The sequence below is a fragment of the Helianthus annuus genome, chromosome 2 (genome assembly GCF_002127325.2).
Source record: "Helianthus annuus cultivar XRQ/B chromosome 2, HanXRQr2.0-SUNRISE, whole genome shotgun sequence".
NCBI classification, from domain to species: domain Eukaryota; kingdom Viridiplantae; phylum Streptophyta; class Magnoliopsida; order Asterales; family Asteraceae; genus Helianthus; species Helianthus annuus.
The window spans coordinates 60,849,752-60,877,438 of NC_035434.2; the positions used below are offsets into that span (position 1 = coordinate 60,849,752).

Genomic DNA, 27,687 nt, shown 5'->3' on the forward strand with positions numbered 1-27,687 from the left:
AGAGCCATGTGTTGAGGTAAAAGTCGAGAATTCTGGTTTAACAATGGATGATGCAAACTTTCCACCATTGTTGAACAAGAATTCGAAATCACCCAAGGATCGTTAGGCTTGGGAGAATATGTTCAAATAGAAAAACCTGACTTGCCGGAGTTCCCAGGTTGGTAAGCGTGGAACATGAATCGGCATCTTTCTTGAGAAATTTCACTCTGGTGATTTTTCGTCTTACATGTGGTAAATCAGGGACATTAAGTTGTACTTGATTTTCTACAAGTGGTTTTTATGGTAAAATCAGAAAACGATAAATCTTTGCATGTGTTTGAGGAGAACAAAGTGATGAAATGACCCCGAACCTACAAATGATTGGTAAACAAACTAATTTTTCCGGAAAAACCATTTTGATTAAAACAAACTTAAGTGTTTTGAGATCACAATGGGAAAATAGTTTGTTGTAAGGGGGAGTTCTGATTGTTTACGCCAGGTGGATGGAGAATTAAAGTGATTCTCATCAAGTTGTCAAGTTTGTACAGTTTGTTTCAAATTTTCCCAGAAATTCAAAATTGAAACTATTTTGATTTTAGGGGGAGTAAAAAAATTAGAAAACTTGAAAATGTCAAAAACATGAAAAATTTAAAAATGAGTTTTGCTGAAACAAGAGGAAATGATAGAAAATCAATGGACTATTACAGCATGCTAAATAAATGTAAAATCTAAAAGTGATAAACGGTCTCACTAAAGATGTGACGATAGGCTCAGCTAGACTAGTAGATTTGCGATAACGATACAAACATAAAGAAAAAGCCTAGTTCTAGTGGAAAACATGATCAAAAGCATAGTACTTAGTTTTGTCCTTCTTGATTGTGTGCCTGCTCAGTAATCGCTGAATGCCAAAAAGCATAAAAACTGGTTAAGTTTGTGAGCTTTCACAACTTTGCTGAAAATGACACTGTGATTGTGTATTTCTTTTGCAAAGATTTAAACTTGTTTTATTTCTTTATTTTGTTTAAGCATTGGACATCCTCTGCGTATACGTGAGTATCAACCTGGATGTTAGTGCCTAAACGTTCTGCGTTATTTTCTTTGGTGTTTCGTTTAAGCTTTGGATCACCTCTGCGTATACGGAAGTATCGACCTGGTGGTTAAAGCCTAAACAATTTCAACTTGTTTTTAGTTTCTTTATTTTGTTTAAACATTGGACTTTTTCTGCGTATACGGAAGTATCGACCTGATTGTTAATGTTTAAACATTCTGCATTATTTTTGCACAAATCACAGTTGATCAAAGTTTAAAGGCATTACTTGAGTCAGCGTATTGCATGATGAGGGGATATGCTGAGATCGTGGGGTCCATAAGAATTTAGTGCATAATTAATATACCTTAACGTATCGGTAAGCATGTCGAAAGTTTTTAGATTGAGTTTAGGTGGACAACAATATTGTCAATCTATGTGAATTGTTTAGAGCTTAAAATGAAATCAAGCTTAACGGTGTTAGTGATACGTCTTAAAACTGATATGATCATCTTGCACGAACTCACAAAAATATTGTCTGTAAATAGTTTCTTTACTGCATTCATATTTTGAAAAATCCAAAAAGATTTTTGATAACTGATGGTGAAAAGCTGATTTTCAAAATTCCAAAGGCTAAACAGGATGAATTTTGGGTTGGAAATATGTGCTTGAATTGAAGAAATTTGTATTTTTGAGAAAGAAGGCAGATTGATTAATCAAGATCATTAAATTGAAACTTGATATAATCAGTATGATTGAATGGCTTCAATCAGTAAGTTTTTTCTTATTGATTTAAGTAAAAACTTATGAGTTGTTGAGATGTGTGTAGGTGTTTGAGCTGAACAGGGATAAAGCCAGGATTTGGTTTAAAGGCAAAAGCTAATTTCAGACAGCATACCCAGCATGATGATAGGGAGAGTCTGACGAACAAATTCCAGACAGCGATCCCAGCATGATGAGAGGGAGAGTCTGATGAAGTTAGAGCCAAAGAGAGATCCTGGAACATCATCAAAGCAGACTGAACAAGACAGAAAGAGTCGTCATGTTGAAGACTCGTACCGAAGACTCCGTCAACATCCGAGGGGGAGTTTGTTGGTGCAACTGTCTGTCGACTTCGTCTTCGTTCGAGTCTTTGTGTAGAACTGATTGTTTAGTGCACGGAAATCGAGGATATGTGAATTAGTGTTGATTCCACTCGAAATGACACAATGTCATTTCAGCCGAAATCACACATTATCCTGATTCCGCTCCAAATGTTAGATGCTAATTCTGCTCCAATATGTAATGTTGATTCCGCTCGAAATGCATATGCATGTTCAAGCGGAATCACAAAGCCTATAAATAGGTTCTCTTCAGCGGAATTAGGTAGCAGTGGTTCAGTTGTGATTTCCGACGACGAAGCTCCGTCGAAGTGTCTCTGTGACTGTATTTGCATTATAATCAATACAAGAGACAATTAATAGTAAATTCAAGCTAAACAAAGACAGCATCAATGAATTCCGCCTCTAATTCTGTCTGAGCACTCTTCTGATCGACTCGTTAGGTCGTTTCACGATCCTACAGTTTCTTAGATTTGGGATCCTCTTCAAAAGATTGGGATTTTTTGGGTCAGTGATATTTTCCTTCCTATTATTACTAGATTAGTAACCCATGTATTACGCGGGTTGAACAATAAACTAAATATGGTGATTAATACCAACTTACGGCTAGGGCAATCAACATATTAGGCATACTATAATACTTAGACACACATGTCTTAATAAAGACCATCCACAATAATACACCAAAATTCTAACATACCCACTGTGGTGAATCCTAAAGAATTTGTCCATCGGTGAATGGAGTCACTGCCGTCATACATCACAGTCTCAAGTCCTGAATCTGGGAAAAATGTCCACTTCATTATTGGCCTAGCCACTTATCATACCCTCATGCGGGTTCATCTAGCCACTTATCATAGCAAGTTAGACACATCTACACATCCTTTATAACTTACGATCAAGTAACCTTACACCTAGCGTCCTACAAGACATCCATACACACCCGAAGGCACATACAAACCAAGAGTCTAGGCAAAACGGCATCTATGTCTATACTAGTCCACCGATGTCTGAGTAGGCGTACCAACACATACTGTCACAATACTTCACACTATACTCTTTATAGGATCGACATGTCGGTTACATACAGTAGTCAACTAAGGGCTAATGCAACACACTTAAAGACATTGCTAAAACAAAATCATACTACATAACATGACATCACATAACTGCACAAAAAGAATCTCGCCCGAAGGCATAATGCCAACGTCAAAACATCGAAACGTCTAAGTCATCAATGAGTAAACATCGTCAGAACGTGGCATCACACAAATGTCTCAAATCCCAAACATCTCAAAAGAAAAATAATCATCAAAACCACCGCCAGGGCATACCTGACACATCATCAAGAGGTCTCTCCTCGGGATCCTCCTTAACGTCATCCTGAAAGAGAGCTCTCCGGTCAGGTCCAGAGGGCTGACCCCAGGGGAAAATCACTTGGTGCTCTTTCATTAGGAATCTTAGGTGCACTGGGCATAAGAAGCGCCACCACCACTTCACGCGTTAGCTGTTCCCGGGTGACCCCCACATTTGCCTGAAGTTCCACCAGATGCGCGGACTCTCTTGTTCCTTCCACTCCTTTAGCAATGGCTGCAACAACAACAGTTTGATGACCGTGTTGTCCCCATCATGCAAAAAAAAAAAAAACAATTAATCTAGATAGATAGGGTAAGTTAAGTACACCGTCAAGCAAAGTGAAGATCATTTATATTATCTTATGGGATTGAAAATTGAAAATTGAAAATTGAAACAATAATAGACTGTACTTGCTACTCGCCTACTCCCTCTTCTTTTAAGTTTAATTAAATAAAGAAACGATCAACAATGAAACGATCAATCCAGCATGCTCGTGAACTTGTAGCAGATCTCTGAAGGAGAAAACTAATAACTTTTGAAAATTACAAAAATAACCATTGAGCAAAACCGTTTTGAAATTTGGCAACCTCACGCGTCCTTGAAGCGGCGCAGGATGCGTCTTTCAAGTATGAGATGCGTCTTTGAAGAGAAACCCAATAAAAAATAAACACGTGGCCACAGGATGCGTCCTTGGAGCAAGGCATCATGCACGAGATACGTCCGACGAGTTTCTGAAGCGTCCGACGAGGCTTAAAATTGTAAATTTGAACCAACCTGGTTTTTAAACTTTCATTTTTGTATAGGATTTGCGTATCTTTGAAATATTGCAAGAGATTGCCCAATGAGATCAATGGAAAGATCGAATGCTGAATCTCAGAAAAAGATAAAGAAATCAATCAAAGTCGAAGTAAAGCCCAAAGAACATAAAGTTCAAAAACAGAAAGTGAAGCTTTCACAAGGGCAGAAAGACAGACTGAGGAAGAAGAGGAAGAAAGTAAAGGAGTATCTCAAAAAGATTTTGTCCTCGGGTACATCAGGAAAAGCAGATAAAAGTTCTGATACATCGTCTTGCTCTCCAAAGAACGACAAATCAAGCAAAACGAATTCATCAGATACAAATCTGAGGACAGAAGAGAGAAAGAAGAAAAAGAAAGTGATCGGCGATGAATCTGACTCATCAAAGTCAGACAAGCCACACTCAGGCAATGATTCTGGTTCATTAAAACCAAAAGAGCCATGTGTTGAGGTAAAAGTCGAGAATTCTGGTTTAACAATGGATGATGCAAACTTTCCACCATTGTTGAACAAGAATTCGAAATCACCCAAGGATCGTTAGGCTTGGGTGAATCTGTTCAAATAGAAAAACCTGACTTGCTGGAGTTCCCAGGTTGGTAAGCGTGGAACATGAATCGGCATCTTTCTTGAGAAATTTCACTCTGGTGATTTTTCGTCTTACATGTGGTAAATCAGGGACATTAAGTTGTACTTGATTTTCTACAAGTGGTTTTTATGGTAAAATCAGAAAACGATAAATCTTTGCATGTGTTTGAGGAGAACAAAGTGATGAAATGACCCCGAACCTACAAATGATTGGTAAACAAACTAATTTTTCCGGAAAAACCATTTTGATTAAAACAAACTTAAGTGTTTTGAGATCACAATGGGAAAATAGTTTGTTGTAAGGGGGAGTTCTGATTGTTTACGCCAGGTGGATGGAGAATTAAAGTGATTCTCATCAAGTTGTCAAGTTTGTACAGTTTGTTTCAAATTTTCCCAGAAAATCAAAATTGAAACTATTTTGATTTTAGGGGGAGTAAAAAAAATTAGAAAATTTGAAAATGTCAAAAACATGAAAAATTTAAAAATGATTTTTGCTGAAACAAGAGGAAATGATAGAAAATCAATGGATTATTACAGCATGCTAAATAAATGTAAAATCTAAAAGTGATAAACGGTCTCACTAAAGATGTGACGATAGGCTCAGCTAGACTAGTAGATTTGCGATAACGATACAAACATAAAGAAAAAGCCTAGTTCTAGTGGAAAACATGATCAAAAGCATAGTAATTAGTTTTGTCCTTCTTGATTGTGCGCCTGCTCAGTAATCGTTGAATGCCAAAAAGCATAAAAACCGGTTAAGTTTGTGAGCTTTCACAACTTTGCTGAAAATGACACTGTGATTGTGTATTTCTTTTGCAAAGATTTAAACTTGTTTTATTTCTTTATTTTGTTTAAGCATTAGACATCCTCTGCGTATACGTGAGTATCGACCTGGATGTTAGTGCCTAAACGTTCTGCGTTATTTTCTTTGGTGTTTCGTTTTAGCTTTGGATCACCTCTGCGTATACGGAAGTATCGACCTGGTGGTTAAAGGCTAAACAATTTCAACTTGTTTTTAGTTTCTTTATTTTGTTTAAACATTGGACTTTCTCTGCGTATACAGAAGTATCGACCTGATTGTTAATGTTTAAACATTCTGCATTATTTTTGCACAAATCACAGTTGATCAAAGTTTAAAGGCATTACTTGAGTCAGCGTATTGCATGATGAGGGGATATGCTGAGATCGTGGGGTCCATAAGAATTTAGTGCATAATTAATATACCTTAACGTATCGGTAAGCATGTCGAAAGTTTTTAGATTGAGTTTAGGTAGACAACAATATTGTCAATCTATGTGAATTGTTTAGAGCTTAAAATGAAATCAAGCTTAACGGTGTAAGTGATACGTCTTAAAACTGATATGATCATCTTGCACGAACTCACAAAAATATTGTCTGTAAATAGTTTCTTTACTGCATTCATATTTTGAAAAATCCAAAAAGATTTTTGATAACTGATGGTGAAAAGCTGATTTTCAAAATTCCAAAGGCTAAACAGGATGAATTTTGGGTTGGAAATATGTGCTTGAATTGAAGAAATTTGTATTTTTGAGAAAGAAGGCAGATTGATTAATCAAGATCATTAAATTGAAACTTGATATAATCAGTATGATTGAATGGCTTCAATCAGTAAGTTTTTTCTTATTGATTTAAGTAAAAACTTATGAGTTGTTGAGATGTGTGTAGGTGTTTGAGCTGAACAGGGATAAAGCCAGGATTTGGTTTAAAGGCAAAAGCTAATTTCAGACAGCATACCCAGCATGATGATAGGGAGAGTCTGACGAACAAATTCCAGACAGCGATCCCAGCATGATGAGAGGGAGAGTCTGATGAAGTTAGAGCCAAAGAGAGATCCTGGAACATCATCAAAGCAGACTTTACAAGACAGAAAGAGTCGTCATGTTGAAGACTCGTACCGAAGACTCGTCAACATCCGAGGGGGAGTTTGTTGGTGCATCCGTCTGTCGACTTCGTCTTCGTTCGAGTCTTTGTGTAGAACTGTTTGTTTAGTGCACGGAAATCGAGGATATGTGAATTAGTGTTGATTCCACTCGAAATGAAACAATGTCATTTCAGGCGAAATCACACATTATCCTGATTCCGCTCCAAATGTTAGATGCTAATTCTGCTCCAATATGTAATGTTGATTCCGCTCGAAATGCATATGCATGTTCAAGCGGAATCACAAAGCCTATAAATAGGTTCTCTTGAGCGGAATTAGGTAGCAGTGGTTCAGTTGTGATTTCTGACAACGAAGCTCCGTCGAAGTATCTCCGTGACTGTATTTGCATTATAATCAATACAAGAGACAATTAATAGTAAATTCAAGCTAAACAAAGACAGCATCAATGAATTCCGCCTCTAATTCTGTCTGAGCACTCTTCTGATCGACTCGTTAGGTCGTTTCACGATCCTACAGTTTCTTAGATTTGGGATCCTCTTCAAAAGATTGGGATTTTTGGGTCAGTGATATTTTCCTTCCTATTATTACTAGATTAGTAACCCATGTATTACACGGGTTGAACAATAAACTAAATATGGTGATTAATACCAACTTACGACTAGGGCAATCAACATATTAGGCATACTATAATACTTAGACACACATGTCTTAATAAAGACCATCCACAATAATACACCAAAATTCTAAGAATTTGTCCATCGGTGAATGGAGTCACTACCGTCATACATCACAGTCTCAAGTCCTGAATCTGGGAAAAATGTCCACTTCATTATTGGCCTAGCCACTTATCATACCCTCATGCGGGTTCATCTAGCCACTTATCATAGCAAGTTAGACACATCTACACATCCTTTATAACTTACGATCAAGTAACCTTACACCTAGCGTCCTACAAGACATCCATACACACCCGAAGGCACATACAAACCAAGAGTCTAGGCAAAACGGCATCTATGTCTATACTAGTCCACCGATGTCTGAGTAGGCGTACCAACACATACTGTCACAATACTTCACACTATACTCTTTGTAGGATCGACATGTCGGTTACATACAGTAGTCAACTAAGGGCTAATGTAACACACTTAAAGACATTGCTAAAACAAAATCATACTACATAACATGACATCACATAACTGCACAAAAAGAATCTCGCCCGAAGGCATAATGCCAACGTCAAAACATCGAAACGTCTAAGTCATCAATGAGTAAACATCGTCAGAACGTGGCATCACACAAATGTCTCAAATCCCAAACATCTCAAAAGAAAAATAATCATCAAAACCACCGCCAGGGCATACCTGACACATCATCAAGAGGTCTCTCCTCGGGATCCTCCTTAACGTCATCCTGAAAGAGAGCTATCCGGTCAGGTCCAGAGGGCTGACCCCAGGGGAAAATCACTTGGTGCTCTTTCATTAGGAATCTTAGGTGCACTGGGCATAAGAAGCGCCACCACCACTTCACGCGTTAGCTGTTCCCGGGTGACCCCCACATTTGCCTGAAGTTCCACCAGATGCGCGGACTCTCTTGTTCCTTCCACTCCTTTAGCAATGGCTGCAACAACAACAACAGTTTGATGACCGTGTTGTCCCGATCATGCAAAAAAAAACCAATTAATCTAGATAGATAGGGTAAGTTAAGTACACCGTCAAGCAAAGTGAAGATCATTTATATTATCTTATGGGATTGAAAATTGAAAATTGAAACAATAATAGACTGTACTTGCTACTCGCCTACTCCCTCTTCTTTTAAGTTTAATTAAATAAAGAAACGATCAACAATGAAACGATCAATCCAGCATGCTCGTGAACTTGTAGCAAATCTCTGAAGGAGAAAACTAATAACTTTTGAAAATTACAAAAATAACCATTGAGCAAAACCGTTTTGAAATTTGGCAACCTCACGCGTCCTTGAAGCGGCGCAGGATGCGTCTTTCAAGTATGAGATACGTCTTTGAAGAGAAACCCAATAAAAAATAAACACGTGGCCACAGGATGCGTCCTTGGAGCAAGGCATCATGCACGAGATACGTCCGACGAGTTTCTGAAGCGTCCGACGAGGCTTAAAATTGCAAATTTGAACCAACCTGGTTTTTAAACTTTCATTTTTGTATAGGATTTGCGTATCTTTGAAATTGTCTATTATGTTTGTTGTCATGTAGTGTGGTAATGGTAGTGGCACCTTAGCGGTTTGATGTGGCTATAGACATGGTGGTGGTGATGAATATTTTAGGCTGGATCTATTTGGACACCCTCTGACACTATTTGGACACTTTTTGTGCCCTAGACGTCTCGTATAGGGCTATACGAGGCGTCTAGGCACTGAATTCAAGGGTGTCTTCAGGGATGTCAGGCACAAAGTTTAAGAAACCCTAGACGCCTCGTACAGGCCTATACAAGGCGTCTAGGCGTTGAGTTTTTTTTGGTTGAAAGAAGGGATGTTTTGGTGGGTTTTGGTGTGGTTTTTTTGATAGTTTTTGAAGGTGTGTTTTTTTAGCGAAATTTTTTTGGTTTTAAAAAAAGTTTTGTTTTTTTGTTTTTACACTATAAAAAAATCAACTATTTTAAAAATCGGCTCTTTAAATAGATTCTATCGATTAAATATTATAATGTTTTAAACATTTTACTTTTTTAAATATTATTCTTCCGATTAAAATTTTATCTCATTCAAATATTGTTTCCGTATTATATTCAGGGGATATATTGTTTCCGTATTATATTCAAAACATATATTGTTTCCATATTATATCAATTTAAGACAACAATCATTAAGTAACCGAATAACCGAAAACAAACATAAATATGACATATATAAGATAACTTTTGTACATCCATAACAAAAATATATAATATAAGTTTGTACATCCATAACAAAAATAAAAACAACAACAGGTCTATGCATCAGAATCCGAATCTGGATCTGGCTGCTGCGGTTGCTGCTGCTGATGTGGTGCTCGAGGTGGTGGGAGCGGTATCGCGGGTAACCCCTCTCTCTCGTCTATCCTGCGCCTCCCGAACCAACCAACCTACCAAATCGTTGAGCCTGTCAAGCTCGGCTCGTACCTCCGGATGTAGCGTAGCTCCTAGAGCATGACCTGGAATAACATGACGTGAAACTGAGGCGCCCCGCGAGGTGGGGGTGGCTGTGGCATCGCTGCATCGTCTAAATTCACCGGAGGGTCCGACACGAGCACTGCATCATGATCTGGCGGAGGATAGACTAGCTCGAACTGCTTTGGTAGGGGTTGCTCTGTCCATATGCCCCCATCGCGGTTTTTAAACCGCGGACCAACGACGAATCTCTTGATCAGTCCCATCCCCCAAAGCGACGGAAAACCCATCCGCGTTGGCATGACTGGCGGCTTCCCTAAATGCGGGTCCTTCTCCGGTACGAGGCCTTGTGAACGGGCAATGACGGTCACGTACGCGCCGCCATACAAAAGTCCGCGCTCCTGCCGGTGATGGGCGGAGTTGCAGTACTGGGCTAGACCGTGTGCTAGTGCGCACGACCTCCTGTACAACAAACAATAAAAGAAAAAAAGATCTGTTCTCGTACACCACTCACGGCTGTAGTTGCGCCCTGCAATAGAAGAGCGAGCATATGGTGCATATACCTGCAGATAGTGTTAGCGAAATACATAAACAGAAATTTATAAACAATACACATAATCACAATAATTGCTGTAATAAACGTACGTACCTGTACAATGGGCCATCAATAAATGAAACCCTCCCCTTCGACTTGTCGTGTTCCCAAGTATTTGGCCCCGCAATCACCTGTCAAAACCCTAAAAGAGTGGGTCTATCAACCACCACTAGCCCCGCTGTGTAAACGTCACTCTCGATCTCCTCCTGCCTGTATAAACCACAATGCACCGCAAACTGTGCTAGCGTCATCGAACGCAAAACGCTAGCAAGCCTGAAAGAAATCTCAGGCGGAGGGGGAGCATCTGGGTGTGGAAGCGACACTGGGCCCCATGAGGGTGAAATGTGAATGACGAAAGGAACTCAACCAGCAGCTCCCTGTAGCTCGGCGTGTGCGCCAACTCAAAAAGACGATGCCACAGTGAATCGACAGGTATAAACCGACGCACTCTAGCTGTCTCACTAATCGCATCTATCGCATCCCAGTCGATCACTGCATGCGATCCAATGTGCATCTTCTTAAGCTTCTGGCAATGACGGGTGGCAGGGGTGCCATCGGGAAACTCTAGATACGGGTGACCCTGCAGCGTATCCGGAGGCGGTAGCCGCCTCCGTCGCGGACTCCGCTGAACTGGCTGACCCCCGGTGGTGCCCCATCAAGATCCATCTGAATGTCATCGCCCTGAATCTGATTGTCCTCCATAATCAATCTGCAAATAAATATCGTATACGTATAATTACAATAAGGATAATAATAATAATTTAAAAAATAATAATTATTCTTCGAGTTGAATCGGACGCTCTGCACGGTTAAAAACAACATTGTTTAAGTCACATGATTAACGGAAATATATCACACAAGTGTTGTACGTTTAACAATTATTACCTTCACGCATGTACTTTTCTATCCTACAAGCACAGGGCAACCCACAACTGTATCACATTTGGCAACCACATGATGAATGAAAGCGCTCTAAGACATCTAGCTTCCTAATTGCCTCTCCACTAAACAAGTCAAGGGCTGTATGGGATACTTTTCCATGTAGGTGTTGAAACAACGGGTGTTTGTGGTGGTTCATTCTTTTTTTCGTTGCAGTCTCGAAAACTCTTCCATATTTCACCGAACTATGTCTCAACTATATCCCAGACACAACCAACTACACAGTCCAGCGAGCTCCTATCTAGGACGTATCTCTTTAAGTTGGCGTGTTGGCTCTCAACTCTGTTTGTGGTACGATTACCGAAGTTGTGCCTCTTATCAGTCCACGCAAATGTCACGCCCTGACTTTTGCGGGAGCGTGATTATGGTGTGACTTTCTTAATACCATTGCATTCAATCATAACAACAACTATATGATAAAACCATAGACGTTCATCCATTAAATAAGTTTAAAACATAATAACATTGTTTTAAAACGTAGACTTCAAACACAAGTTTTACAAACCATACGAATTGTTTTAAGAGTTCACTAGGGACTCATCAAAAGACATTAAATAAAACCAAGGTTTGGTAGACGTGTCTCGTCCAGGAAAAAGACACTCAACCCAGACCTCAAAACCATGGACGACATCTTTATTCACAACGCAGCATGAAACTTCCAACGCCCGCCAGATCCACTTACTAATTCCCTGAAATACATATGTTTTGAAAACATCAACAAAAGTTGAGCGAGTTCTTGCATTTGTTTGTGTGTATGTATAAACCTTTGAAATCACTGTAAGTATGTATGTAAGTTTATAAATCCTGGTATGAAAGCAACAAGGAAAACATATCACCAATGGGTTGCAAGGCCATTGATATGTGTGACGTGATGCAGGTAGTTCAAACCTAGCAATTTTTGCACCGGGCTTCTGGCTGTAAGACATAGTCTACCCATGGGCCAAACCCTGGTCCAACATGGGCGGGGCTCGCTACACCCAAATAGATCTATCACTCATGTCCCTCGGTCCTACAACTAGGATTGATGGCCTTAAGCGTTATGCCCACCACTCACATGATCTAAGTGTACCCTTCCTTAGCTAAACATACCAAATAATAACGTATGTAAACAATTATAACATGTATTTCACCCCTGAAGTTATAAAACTGAAAACATTTAAAGTAAAAGGGGGAACACGAAACTCACAGTCTTGCGTCTTCAACAATCGTAACTCGTACTTCTCTGGTGAACACGACTACCTACAACGTACTAATGTCTATTAGATAAACGGGCCGTGCCTTGACTTAGTGTTAACGTTCTCGAGTTACGTTTCTTTTATGCCTTTGTTATTATTCCACGTTATATAATTATTGTTAAAATAATTAATATTTAAACTTAAATTATATTTTTAATTTTTTTGGAATAATTGCTTAACAATATTGTTGTAATAATACTTCTCAAGTATTTATACTTGTATTTCCTTCCCAAGGATGGGGGTATCTTATACATGCGTATTTTGCCATATTTTGGGGTCGTATTCCGGTGTATATTTATACGTACGAGAATACGTATTCTTATTGTATTTATTAAGTATCTTCATACTTAATTTCACATTAATTATTCCGGAACATTATCATTAATAAATATCCATTACATATTTCCAAAATATATATTTTAAGGAATATTACTTAGAAAAATTATTCATAATTTTTCCTTTGGCAAAAATATTTGTAGTTCCCAAAATAATATATTTTCAAGTCTCACTTAGAAAATACTTATAAACTTATTTTCATCCAAAATAATGTATTTCAAGTTTACTCAAGAAAATATTTATTTTTCCCAAAAATAATATATCTTCTAATATTTCCAAGGAAAATATATATATATTTTTATTCACCAAAAATCATATTTTTCCTTCTTGTCAAATATGATATACTCTTGTGATAATAAAAATCATACTTTCGATTCCTTGTGTCCAAAATATTATTTACCAAAATATACTTGCGAATTAAGTTCCGGAATATTTTGTAAGTTACCTTTCTTGGTCGGTTTCGCCAATATTTTGTGTGTAACTTATATACTTATTCCTTGGGACTTTGGTAACATTTTGGATTGTAATTCTTGGTATCTTGATGTGTTATATTGTTTCAAGTCCTAAAATAATGTAACTATTACACAAAGTATACACATCATCACACATGTGTGTCTTTAATGTATAAGTATACGTTCTAAATATATCTAGCCACTTTTATTTTATAAAAACCAACCTCCAATACTTATATTTTTGTAACAAAAATTATGGCAAAGTTTGTATGGAAATCTCATGGTTAAAACACACCTGTAAATATTTGTTTAAAATATTTTTCTAAGTGTTTATATTTTTTTAGAAACTTTTGCCATAGTTTCCCCTAAAAATGGAGGTTTCCATGCTTTCAAGCATATCATTTTCTTTTGTAAAAATCACCACAATCAATTTACAATCATCAACAAACAACATTCACTTACCAATCTTGCCAAAATCATGCTTATTCCACTACTTCATGAACTTGAAAGCTTATGAAAACTTGTAGTAACTTGGTAGTGTGTTTAGTGAGTTTAGTTACCCTTAAAAGATGTGTTTACTTCTTTAAAAACTTCATTTTTAAAAAAAATTGAATGTTTACAACTTCAAAACACATTTTCTAGAAATGCTTCTTTATGTAATCTTCTTGTTACACAAGTGTTTCTACACTTGTTTAACCATTAAAAATAGTGTTTGTTTATGTAAGAACCAAGATCCACTAAAACTCATATTTTAAGCTTGGTTCTTTTGAAAAAACCATTCATAAATTTTAGATCTATATGATTATTAACTCACTTTGATCATTATTTTTCAAGAAACCAAAGCATCCTTTTCAAGTTCATGATTCAAGTGTGGATGATCTTTCATCCTACAACCTTCTTACTTTCTCATCTTGCTAAACTATGTTTCTAATCATGATTTAGCAAGATGTTATGATGATCAACATCATCTTTACAAACAATCAATGATCAACAAGCATTCATACCCTAAACAACTTAGTTTCACCAAGATTACTTCATAAATCAACCTTATGTTCAAGTTACATGCTTATGTTCTTTAGTGTTCTTGAAGTTTTGATTATGATACTACTTTAACCACTCAAAATAGAAGTAAACTAGAGTGTACAAGGATCTTACCACTAGCACAAGGCTAGGGATGAATCAAGTGTAGAAATCAAGAGGATAAAAGCAAATAGAGAAGGTCCTTCAAGTTCCAAAGCCACCACACTTCCTTGTATACCTCCTAGCACCTTTGTATGATCTTGTAATGGTTGAAGAAAGTTGGATGATGATGGTGGTGGTGGTGCCTATGTTCGGCCGAGAGGGAGAGCAAGAGAGGGAGAGAGATCGAGTGTGTGATGTGTGTGAAGAATTATGAACTCTTAACCTCTCATATCATACTTATATCCATGCTCTTCAAATACCTCATGTGTAATATGCTCTAAAAAGTAAGCACAAGATCTAATTAAATATAGAAATCAAATCTTGAAGATATGGAGGGGGTATGGCCGATTATAGGTAGGGGGAGTAGAGTAGGTTTTAACTAGTTTGATTACTTACTAGTTCAAAATCAAGTATTAGTTACGTGTTTCAGTTATTAGATATTTTTAGGAGGTGTTATGATGTTCGGGGATCTTAACTAGCTTGGAAACATTAAAACAATGCTTCTAGTGTAAATTTGGTGTTTCAGGTAGTGTCCGATTGTTCGGTTGGATACTGATTCGTTAAAGTGCTAAACTTACAATTTAGTGTTCTTTATGTACCCTTTTGTGACACTTTTAATTCCCGACACTTAGGAAAGCATTCAGGACCATTTTATCATGTTTTTACATAATATTAATATGTTAAAATGTTGATTTATGCTGAATTTTGCGGAATTCAGCACTTTGGGTGAGTTTTAGGCACTTCCCGGCACTTAAACTATCACCTAGAAAAGCAGTTTTGGGGTCCTTACTTCCCTACACTCTATATTAGTGTAGTGCTTAGTCACCGGCCCACACTGGGTCTCAAAACACTGTCTGTCTATGTACTGAACTTCATCAGCATATTCCTGATTTATCAGATAACTATACTAACTGTCTTTAATGCATCATTTGAGGCAATATAGCTTTCATGCAATATTGGTATGACATTTAACAATGTATGATGCACATGTATGTGTATGGCAGAAATCAGAAAGCAGTTAATTTGTAATTCATCACAGTCATTAAGCATTAATCAAGGTTAATTAATTGTACGGATACCTGGATTTTTGACAGTTGTCACATTCTCCCCCTGTTAAGAAAATTTCGTCCCGAAATTTTAAGCGTTACTACTAGCTGCAGGGGTATTAGGGAATAAGTGCGGGTATTTTGCTTTCCTGCGGTCCTCACGCTCCCAAGTAAACTCTAGGCCGTGACGCGCGTTCCATCTAACCTTAACAAGTTTAACACTACTCCTTCTGGTTTTGTTGACTATCCAATCCGTAACTTCGACGGGTTCTTCTGTAAAATGGAGTGTTTCGTCAATGTGAACTTCATCAGCAGGAATAACCACTGTTTCCTGTGTTTGACTCTTCTTCAGGTTAGATACATGGAATGTATCATGAACACCATTAAGTTCCGCCGGTAGGTCCAACTTGTAAGCCACAAGACCAATCCTTTCCAGGATTTTAAACGGTCTAATGAATCGTGGGTTTAACTTTCCACGCTTCCCAAAGCGTGCCACGCCTTTCCAAGGTGAAACTTTTAACAGAACCTTATCCCCCACTTCAAATTCCAAAGGTTTCCTTCTTTGGTCCGCATAGCTCTTCTGTCGATCATGAGCCGCCTTAATGCGCTCTTGGATCTGCATGTTCTTATATGTCGTCTCTTGAACCAACTCGGGACCAACTAACTGTCAACCGCCTGCATCTGACCAGCATAATGGCGATCTACACTTGCGTCCGTATAGAGCTTCAAACGGCGCAGCTTGAATGCTTGTATGGTAGCTGTTGTTATAGGAGAACTCAACCAAAGGTAGGTGAGTGTCCCAACTGCCACCCAAGTCCATTACACAAGCTCGCAACATATCTTCAAGCGTCTGAATTGTTCTCTCGCTCTGACCATCCATCTGCGGATGAAAGGCAGTGCTAAAGTTCAATTGAGAACCAAACGCTTCTTGGAAAGATTTCCAAATCCTTGACATGAATCTTCCATCTCTATCAGAAATAATCGAGATAGGCACTCCATGACGTGCAACTATTGTTGGTGCATACGTCTGTCGACTTCGTCTTGTATCGAGTCTTGTATTGTATTAGATAGATCAGGGCACGGAAAACGAGAAATGTATGTTTATAGGTATTTCGCACGAAATGACACTGAAGTCATTTCATACGAAATCAACTTACTATTTCGCACGAAATAGGGTTTCGTGTGAAAGTGTTTTCGTTTGGATGATTTCGTGCGAAATCACTATTTCGCATGAACCGGTTCATGCGAAATCACTATTTCGCATGAACTGGTTCATGCGAAATCACCAGCCTATAAATATCTGAAGTGCCATTTCATTTGTAACGAATCTGATCCTGGTAGCGAAGCTCTGCCGAAGTGTCTACAGCATTGTAATCGATCTGATATCAATCAAAAGACAGTTTAAAGTGATTTCTCGTGCAATTCAGCTGAAATAACACCGATACATCTGTTTCTGCCTTTTGTATTAGTGAAGATCTCTTCTGATCGATTCGTTTGGGTCTGAAAACGATCCTACAAGTGGTATCAGAGCTCAGGAAGAAGAGTTCTTATCATTTCAATTGCAAATTCTGATTTCTACACCTTCTTTTCAAAATTAAACAAGTTTTCGTGGTTAAAAATGACTTGATTTTGAAATATAACGTGTGAAACAGTGTTTTAACAAACCCTTGAAACAATCAGATCTTAATTTGCCTTAAAACTTGATCAAATTTGTGAAAAACTGTCTGAAAGTTTTATTTCGCACAAAAGTTTTATTTCGCACAAAAGTTTTATTTCGCACGAAAGTTGATATTATTTTGTTTGAACATTGCTGTAATTTCGCACGAAATCAGACTTGATTTTGCACGAAACCACTATTTCGTGTGAAGCAATTCATCAGTTCGGTATTTCGTACGAAATCAGCATTTGATTTCGCTCGAAATAGCTATTTCGCTTGAAAGTGTACATCAGATTGTTATTTCGCACGAAATAGCAATTTATTTCGATTGGAAAGTTGAATTCTCTTGAAAGGGGATTGATTTCGTTTGAAACTTGATTCCGTGTGAAAATTGATTTCGTGTGGAGAGGGTATTTCGTTTGAAACTGACAGTTTGTGAATTTTTGAAAACCAAATCATGGAGAACGGGTTTTATAATGCCTTCGCTAGTCCAATAACTATTACTCAAAGTACATTGCTTGAAAATGAGACGGGGACAACGCAAAAACCACCTAAGCTTATGGACATTGATGATTTTAGTGGCTGGTTCGAACGTTTTGCTAACTGGGTTGGAGCATATCACTTAGATGCATGGGAACATACTGAATTTCAATATGCTAGACCAGTCGGGAACAATGATGTGAAAATACCAATTAGAGAATTGAGTGCTGAGGAGAAAAAGAAATACAAAGATGAGAAAATGATGGTTAGTTTGTTGCAGCAAGCAATTAAAGAAGACATTTTGATCTTACTTCAACATAATGGAAGTGCATTTTCGATATGGACAGATTTAGAATCAAAGTTCATAGGAAGTACCGATATGCTCAAGAACAAAAAGTCGCTTTTGAAAAAAAAGTTTGATCTATTTCGTGGTTTGAGAACGGAGAACACCAAGCAGATTATCGAAAGATATTGCAACTTGGTGAAAAACATGAACAGATTGGGCATCAACAAAGATAAAGATGAGTTGATTGAGAAGCTGGCTGATGCGTTGCCACATGATGTTTGGGGGACGTATCTGATGATGTTGAAGAATAAAACAGATTTTAACAATATCACGCTGAGCGAGTTTATTAAACATCTTGAAGCTCAAGATATGGAACAAAGGAAAATTGCTAGAATGAAGAACTATGATGGAGAACAAGACATTGGGTTGTATTACAAAGGTGGTGTTAGTGAGAAGACCAACATTTCACCAAAGATCGAAACGACCTTCAATGCAAAAAGTTCTTCTGAAAGTTCATCTCAGGGATCAAGCAACAAAACAGGATTTACTTCATTTCCATCATTTGATCCACATTTTACAGCAACAAAGAGTGGCAAAGTACTTCAATGCAACATTGCACTAAATCTGGAAAATGATCAAAACTATTCAGAGGAAGTAGCTAAAAGCCATATATCTTTGTTGGTGACTGTACTTGAATCTTATGGTAGTTTAGTTGCAGGGAGAATCGGGAATCCAATGCTTACGAAAGAGGATTACGATCAGGTTGATGCTGAAGAAATGGAGCTAATGGATATAAAGTGGTGTTTAGCAAGCGTGTTGAGAAGGGCTGAAAAGTTTAAACAAATTACGGGAAGAGATGATTTCCGTGATGCGAATGTTTCTACTTTAGGCTTTGATAAATCTAAAGTCACTTGTTTTCGTTGCAGGGAAAAGGGGCATTTCAAGAGAGAGTGCACAAATCGCGAAGCAAGCGGAGCTCAAAATCCTTTCGGAAACAACGACTACTATCGAACGGCGATTTATCATCAAGTTGCTCAATAGCCATATCAACAACAACAGCCACAAACCGCTCATGCTAGGAAAGAAATTGAAATTTCAAAGAAAGCTTGTTTTGGTAATCAAGATGATGGAAGTTCATCAAAAGGATTCAGTTGGGATAAATACATTTCAAATGATAGTAAAGCATGTATGGTAGATCAAGAGGATGAAAAATTGCCCGAAGGTTTCAGCTGGGACAATTATTGTCCAGACAAAGAATTCCTGGCTAAAGGTTTTGTTGCTCAGGTTGTTAATGATTATACTGATGACTATTGGGCAGAAAAAATCAGAAAATATTTTAATGCTAAAGCTGAGAAAAAGAAGAAATATGAAGAAGAAGAAGAAGAGCAAATGAGACAAGCTGAAGCTGAGAAAAAGAAAAAGGTTGAAGAAGAAATTCAAGTGAGAAAAGTCAAAGAAGTTCCAGCGTTTGAAATTAAAACAGATGCTGATGCAGTCAAGATTTCTGAGAAGTGTATGAACTGTGAGTCTTTGATAAAGCAAAACAATGAATTGCTACACAACATAAAAAGGCTGAAAGAATCATATGATATCTTGAACAAAGCCATGAATCAATACAACAAAACAAGCAGTGAACAAGCCACAACAATGAAGACACTCAAAGGAGCGTATATGTGACAGCTTGACAATGTCAACTATTACACTGAAAAGTGTGCTGAGCTTGAGTTGAAACTGGAAACTCGGAGAATAGAAACCGAGAGAGTAAACAGATTGTTAAAAAGTTACTCATGTTCTACTTTTGTGGTTGACAGGATCTACCCCATAGTGGAAGGAATGAAGACGTTTGAAGAAGAGAAGGTTTCAGAAGAAAAGAAGTCTGAAACAAAAGAAGATGATGAAGTAAAGACATCTGGTAAGAAACCAAGTGTTGTTTATAACAAATGTCCACCCCCGGTCGAAAATGGATATTCTCCTCGAAATCCAAATTCAGAAAGAGTAAAAAAAGGCAACAAATTTACAGTGAGAGTCTGAGTCTTCAGATAACTTGCTAGAAAACATTGATGTCACGTTCACATCGTCTGACACTGATCATGAGTCTGAGTTAATAAAGAGTGTGGTCGATCAGGTGTTGGATAAAGATGAAACAGAGGAGTCAAAGTCGGAGTCTAAGTCCGAGTCGAAGTCTGAGTCCAACATGCCAAATCCAACAGTCAAAAAGGACAAACGGGTTTATGACAAAGAATTCTTGTTATCAAAATCTAATTTGAATGACGAACCGATCAAAGTAGCATTTACTTTGAAAGATTCTGACAAATTATATTCTGATGAGATTTTTCCAATAAGAAGTGTTAAAATCGAAATGATTAAAAAGGTTTTCAAAATCACAGAAATTAATATTTCTGAAATAAAAGATTTAAATCTTTCTGGAAAACCTAAACAATACACTTCAAGATATCAACAAAGATTAAACAAGAAAATGGGTTACAGTTATGGTTCTGGTTCTGGTTTTCAAAATAAACCAAACCATAAGGGTAATTTCAAAAAGAAAGGTCTAGGTTTCATTCCTCCTAAAAACCATAAAAACGATAAAATTTATAAACCAAAAACTGTTTTTGTTTCAGGAAAATCATCGGAAGAAGAAAAGGAGCAAGTGTTCAGGAAGCAGACGAACAAAGAATTCCTTGCAAAGAAGCAAGAGGAAATGAAAAAAGTTGCTCAAAAGAAAATAGAGACGAGAACCTGTTTTCAGTGCAAAACAGTTGGTCATATTGCCAGGAATTGTCCAAAGGCTTTCAAATCAAAACAGGGAGTCTCTGAAAAACTCAAAGAAAAAGTTGTTGAGAAAACCGAACTTTTAACCAACAAGTTTAAAATTTTTGAAAATTCAACTTTTGAGGTTGGTGAATGTTCGAAAAGTGTTTATAAAAGAAAGGAGAAACTTAACAACCAAAAGTGGGTTGTTAAGAAATCAAGAGATAATCTTGGTAATGAATCCGATTCCACAAAATAAGAGGAATCACAAGTTGAGAAAAAGAAAGAAGAATCAGTTCCGCCTTTGGATGATGCAAATTTTCCACCATTGCGGGCTGAAAATTTGAAATCTAAAATTGGCAAAGTTGAAATTTCAAATCAATTCTTTCCTGAAAAGAAAGATTTTGATGTTGAAAAGGTCTTTAACCCCAAAGTGCAAAACATTTTTGGAAAAAATGATTGATGGGGAGGTTAAGGAATTTTATGAGAAGAAATTGAATGGCAAGAAACCATGTGTTGATAACTCGGAATCTCCCAAGGACCGTCAGGCTTGGGAGAATAAATCTAACTGAAAAAACCTGACTTGCCGGAGCTCCCAAGTTGGTAATCGTGGAGCATGAATCGGCATCATTCTTAAAAATTGTTTTTGAAAAAATTTGAAAATTTTGATAAGTGTGACTTGCCGGAACTCCCAGGTTGGTAAGTGAGGAGTACGAATCGGCATCTTGAGAATTTCAACCTATAAATGGCAATTGTTGGTAAGAAAACCTACAAGTGGTTGAAAAAGAGATTTTACCTTTAAGTGGTTAGTAATTGCACCTACAAGTGGTTATCAAGGTCATTAAGTTGAACTTGATTTAACTTTCATTCAAAATGATTGGTAAACAAAGTGATGATCACATCCCCATCTTTACAAATGGTAAAATCAACAAAACTTATTTTCCGGAAAAACCATTATGATTAAAACAAACTTAAGTGTTTTGAAATCATAATGGGAAAATAGTTTGTTGTCAGGGGGAGTTTTGATTGTTTACACCAAGTGAATTGAGACTTGAAGTAATTCACATCAGTTTGTCAAGTTTGTACAGTTTGTTTTCAAATTTTCCCAGAAAATCAAAATTGAAACATATTTTGATTTTAGGGGGAGTAAAAATTTGTAGAAATTTCGAAAATTTGAAAAATCCAAAAACATGATAAAACTAGAAAAAGCCAAAAACATTGAAAAATTAAAAAAATGACTTTGATTGTGAAAAAGAGGAAATGACAGTACATCAGTGAACTATCACAACATGCTAAAGATTTGGAAAGTCAAAAAGTGATAAATGATCTCACTAATGATGTGTCAGTAAGTTTTTATTCATTTAGTAGATTGTTTTCGAGATATAAACCTAAATACGAATACTTACTTATATCGTGGGGAACATCTCTCGGATATATGGGTAACCCCCGAAATCTTGTTTGAAAGATTTTCTGTTTCTGACATACTAGGTCTTTGTGCGTGGTGATATCTGGGGTATTATACCAGGACTTCTGATTTTGCGGGAGCAATAGCCTACTCTTCGTATAATACTTTGCATAAGCTTTAATCTTAAAGCCATCCCTCAGTACAAAAAATGATGAAACATTGAAAAATGCTAATCATGTGCTGTTGAAGAAAAGATCCCCAAACGGGACACACCGAAAGTCGAGCCGTCATCTCTTTGTCTGAACGGAAGTTCTAACGTGAGCTCTCACGGTCTCGCATTACCCGTTTACAGATATCATTAGTGTACATTCACCTCTAAGACTGAATATAGAAATCTGGATACGGGAGTATATTTTGAGGTGGGATACTCGAATAAGTTTAAAATTCTAAAAACATTAATCTCGTATCTCGAAACAGTTGAACATTGTGTAAAAATTTAAGTGGATCAGTATACTGACAATCTATGTGAATCATTTAGAACTTAAAATGTCTAAAGCTTAACGGTGTTAGTGATTTGTATCATAAACTGATATGATCCTCTTACACAAACTCACAAAAAGATTATCTGTAAATATTTCTTTACTACATTTCATTAAAATCAAAAATTCAAAAATATTTTAATTGTGTTTTAACATAAATTTTTTGAAAATTCAAAAAGATTTTCGACATCTGATGTGGAAAACCTGATTTTCAAAGTTCCAAGTGCTAAACATGATGAATAGGTTTAGGAGAGTGTGCATAAAAGAATATTTTTCTACAAAGTGGTTCATCAGAGACTAAATCATTTTTTATGATTCCTGCAAGTGGTTTTTGAATTTGAAAAATTTTAAATTTGTGAAACTTATGTTTGTGACAGAGATTGTGCAGGAAAGAAGTTTGGAAAGAACCAGGTTCCGATACCTGATTAGAGGGTAAGCCAGGTCAAGATCCTAGGCCAAGAATTCCAGACTGTGATCCCAGTTTATCGATAGAGGGAGTCTGAAGACATCAAGAGGGAGGTTGAAGATGTAGATAGTCAGGTTCGAATCCTAAAGTTCACAAGATAATGATGTTGATGAACTTAAGGAATCAAGAGATCTGATCAAGAGATTGTAAGAGCTAGTTTCAGATCCTGGTAAAAGAAGAAGAAGAGAAGAAGATTGATTAAGGATGCTTTCAATGGAGAATCTTTGGAGAGCGAGAAGACTGATAAAGATTGAAGGTTTGACAACCGAAGACTCGACACTGAATACTCGTCAACATCCGAGGGGGAGTCTGTTGGTGTATACGTCTGTCGACTTCGTCTTGTATCGAGTCTTGTATTGTATTAGATAGATCAGGGCACGGAAAACGAGAAATGTATGTTTATAGGTATTTCGCACGAAATGACACTGAAGTCATTTCATACGAAATCAGCTTACTATTTCGCACGAAATAGGGTTTCGTGTGAAAGTGTTTTCGTTTGGATGATTTCGTGCGAAATCACTATTTCGCATGAACTGGTTCATGCGAAATCACCAGCCTATAAATACCTGAAGTGCCATTTCATTTGTAACGAATCTGATTCCGGTAGCGAAGCTCTGCCGAAGTGTCTACAGCATTGTAATCGATCTGATATCAATCAAAAGACAGTTTAAAGTGATTTCTCGTGCAATTCAGCTGAAATAACACCGATACATCTGTTTCTGCCTTTTGTATTAGTGAAGATCTCTTCTAATCGACTCATTTGGGTCTGAAAATGATCCTACAACTATCTCCCTTAGGTACAGCTCAGCTAGCTTACTAGTGTTATCCTTTTCTCTGATTGGCGAAAAGTGCGCAGATTTTGTCAGACGGTCTACGATTACCCAAATCCTGTCATGACCTCTGGGTGTCTTTGGCAGCTTTATTATAAAATCCATTGAGATTTGCTCGCACTTCCACATGGGTATCTCGGGTTGCTACAAAGGTCCTGAAGGCTTCTGATATTCGGCTTTTACCTTGGCACAGGTTAAGCACTTTCCAACATAAGTTGCCACATCACCTTTCAGTCTTGGCCACCAGTAGAATTCCTTCAAATCTTGGTACATCTTGTCCGATCCTGGGTGGATTGAGTACCTCGATTTATGAGCTTCATCAAAAATCACGTCTCTAAGACCACCAAAGAGGGGAATCCAAACTTCTTGTCACACCCCAACCGATGGCGGAAACATCGGAGTGAGACGAAATAGATTGCTCGAGACATCATAACACTAATAATTGTGACAAGTATTTAAATAATAATTTCATTTCCATTTCTAAAGAATCAATTACAAAGATTTGAAGCAAAATACACAAACTTGAGATACATGAATAACATTACAAAAGTATACGAAATTTAAAGTGAGTATCTAGGCATCCTACTAGGTTCCATGCATCATCAACTTTATCTCAAAACATGCTACATGTTTTAAAAAGCATAGTTTAATACAAAAGTATTGGCGAATACACAAGTTTTAGACTCGTGACATAAGTATAAAAGTATTTTCAATCCAACATGGCACTTTGGTATACAAGGTCAAACTATCATGCATAACAATATGTCAACTCTAGTGTCCACTAGTATTTAGCATCCCTCGTCACAAAAGTAACGAGACCGTTATAGAATAAAGACTCAACAAAACCCCGTCGGGTGGTGTGCTACTCCTATAACGCTATAATTGTTTAAGCCGAGTTAACAAGTAGTATGTATTCTAGCATGAACCTAAGCATAACAAAGCATGTACATGGATCGAATGAAGAAAAGCATGTTTGTGAATTGTGCACTTTAACAAGTAAAACATGTTGCACCCAAAGTGAATAAAAAGAAAATGGGTCAAGTATACTCACATTGGTTGCGTTTGCGATTTCTCGCACGAGTAAGATTGGGAATTCCAAGAGAACGAACAGGAGCGACTAACCTAGATATTTAGAATAACACGTAACGATCTAGTTAATAACTATTCGTTATATTTTATTGTTTACATATTGATTATTTGCATATTATAATTTATTTGGACATAGAGAAAAATAAATTATTAACTATTTGCGTTATTATTAAATCTTAAAATGATTAGTTATAAAAGAAAAGGAAGAAAAAAAACTAATAGTTAAATGTGGTATTAACAGATTTAAGGGTTGAATTATACAAGAGTAAAAAAATAATAATAAACTAAAAATAAAATACTTATTGGACTAAATGGGTTTTAAACGATTTACATATTCTACCAATTCATCTTCTTCATTTAATAAGAGAACAACAGTAGCAGTTCGACATTTTCATTTGTTAAAAGAGAACATTCTGTTATGCAAGCCTAAATATATAATTAGTAATTTGACAATCATAAGTTAGCTTATATTAACTCAAGTTATTTTGGAATTTCTAATTGAGCCAACAAAATCCAACGAAAATAAATACAAAGAAAGAAATAAAATAGCAAACAAAACTGAAGAAGGATCATCTTCTCTGATCACGCCATTAGTCGGAAAATCGAATTGGACTTTGTTGTTGTGAACGTATATTCCCAATATTTGAAATAGACTTTTAACTTCATAACAGTTATCTCATATTTAAACTACATTGTTAGTTTGTTTCTTGAAAGAGATAAGAGAGAGAACAAAACAAATAAAACATCATCATCATCTTCTTAGTTCATATCTTCCATATGTGCAATTCATATTCTTTTTTCACCTTAGTTATGATTTCTTATAACGAAACAAATAAATACCTAAATAAAACAACTCGACTGAAAGGATAGATTATACCGAAACGAAAAGGAATGAACCGCGGTCTCCGGTGATCTTTCCGACAACGTCTCGTAACTCGGCGAAGCTTCTACATCTCCGACGGTACGGGTGCATGAAACGACAGTTGGTGGTCTTCGGCTTGTTTCCGACGAGATCTTCGAACTCCGGTCGTCTCTGATGAAACTCCGACGACGTCTGATCTTCCTGGTGAGTATGTGGGTTATACGGAAACGAGTTGTGGGATTCTCAGACAAAACAATATGTCATGTATATAACGTTTCTCCTAAAATACGTTTCGTGATGCTAGGCTGCTAGCATGCTTTGAAGCTTCCGAAAAAAGAAAAGGATGAAAGATGTTTTTTTTTTGGATTGTAGTTCAGGTTCATGATTGGTTTAAAGATGGAAACTACAAACCCTTTGACAATTTCGCACAGCAATAGCAAAGAACATGGAAAGTTTTGAGGTGTTTGTCTGTTGTGGTTTGAATTGTGAAGAAGATGAAGGGTGTAGATAAGATGTAGAAAGAAAAAGTGAAGTAGGAGGGAACAGAAGTGTGGGTGTTGGCTGAGGATAAGTAAAATGAAGGATTTAGGGTTTTGACTACACTTACTAATATATATATATATATATATATATATATATATATATATACACTAGGTTAATTCTTGTTTTAAATGGGCTTGGGCCCAAGGCCCATAAGCCCGTTCTTACGTTTAAGTGGCCCGTAATTCCTACGAATAAAAATAAAAAAATAAAATAAAGAATGCAGAAATACGAGGCGTTACACTCTTCCCATGAAGCACAACGTTCCTTCCTCAATGGGTACCAACTGTTTCTCCATCCCATGGAGATATTCATACACAAGATTCTCCTTCTTAAGAGCTTCTCTCTATGCAGCACGAATGCGCAACGAGAGGTTTGTCTGTATAATCATCTCCAAAGCCCTAACCCTTATGGGCTTAATCTTTTCTTTTTGACTCAAGGCGTCTGCTACGACATTCGCCTTTCCTGGGTGATATTTGATTTCACAATCATAATCGTTTAACAACTCAACCCACCGTCGCTGTCTCATATTAAGCTCTTTCTGATCGAATATATGTTGTAAGCTCTTGTTGTTGGATCATCGTGTGACCCTAACGAGTCAATCCGATGAGTTCAGCATCAAAAACAAAGGCGGAATCAATGTAATTGACGTAAAACAGCTTATTCCTTTCTAATTATCTTCTTATTGATTGATTCTAAGCTTTTACAGATTCAAATGACACACGGACAGCACCTCGGCTTTCAATCAACTGTTCTAATTCCCTTTCAAATGAATCAGGCACACATGTATTTATAGGTGTGGAATTCCGCTTGAACCATCCTCACACGGAATTACCTTTCAAACGGAATTAGCTAATTCCGTGCAGAATTAGTTAATTTCGCTTGTAACTCTATTCCGTTTGAAGTCACATCAAGCACCTTTCAAGCGGAATTAACCTTTAACATGTTTTCTCGTTTTGCGTGCCCTGATCTATCTAATACATTACAAGACTCAATAAAGACGAAGTTAACAGACATCAGTGCATCAACACTTGTGATCAGTAAAGATCGTGCATCGGGTGCCATACAAATAGTGTCGCCAAATCTTCAAGGCAAACACCACAGCGCCTAATTCCAAATCATGCGTGGTGTAATTCTTT

General features: G+C 37.1%; 1 long non-coding RNA gene across 1 annotated transcript; it reads right to left on the bottom strand.

The window, feature by feature from the left end:
• Positions 1–11,878: 11,878 nt before the first annotated feature.
• Positions 11,879–26,574, bottom strand: LOC110904597. The gene is made up of 3 exons (XR_002572664.2): positions 26,024–26,574; positions 25,109–25,179; positions 11,879–12,081 (listed from the first exon to the last, which is right to left on the bottom strand). It is a non-coding gene; the product is annotated as an uncharacterized LOC110904597 (long non-coding RNA).
• Positions 26,575–27,687: the final 1,113 nt, after the last annotated feature.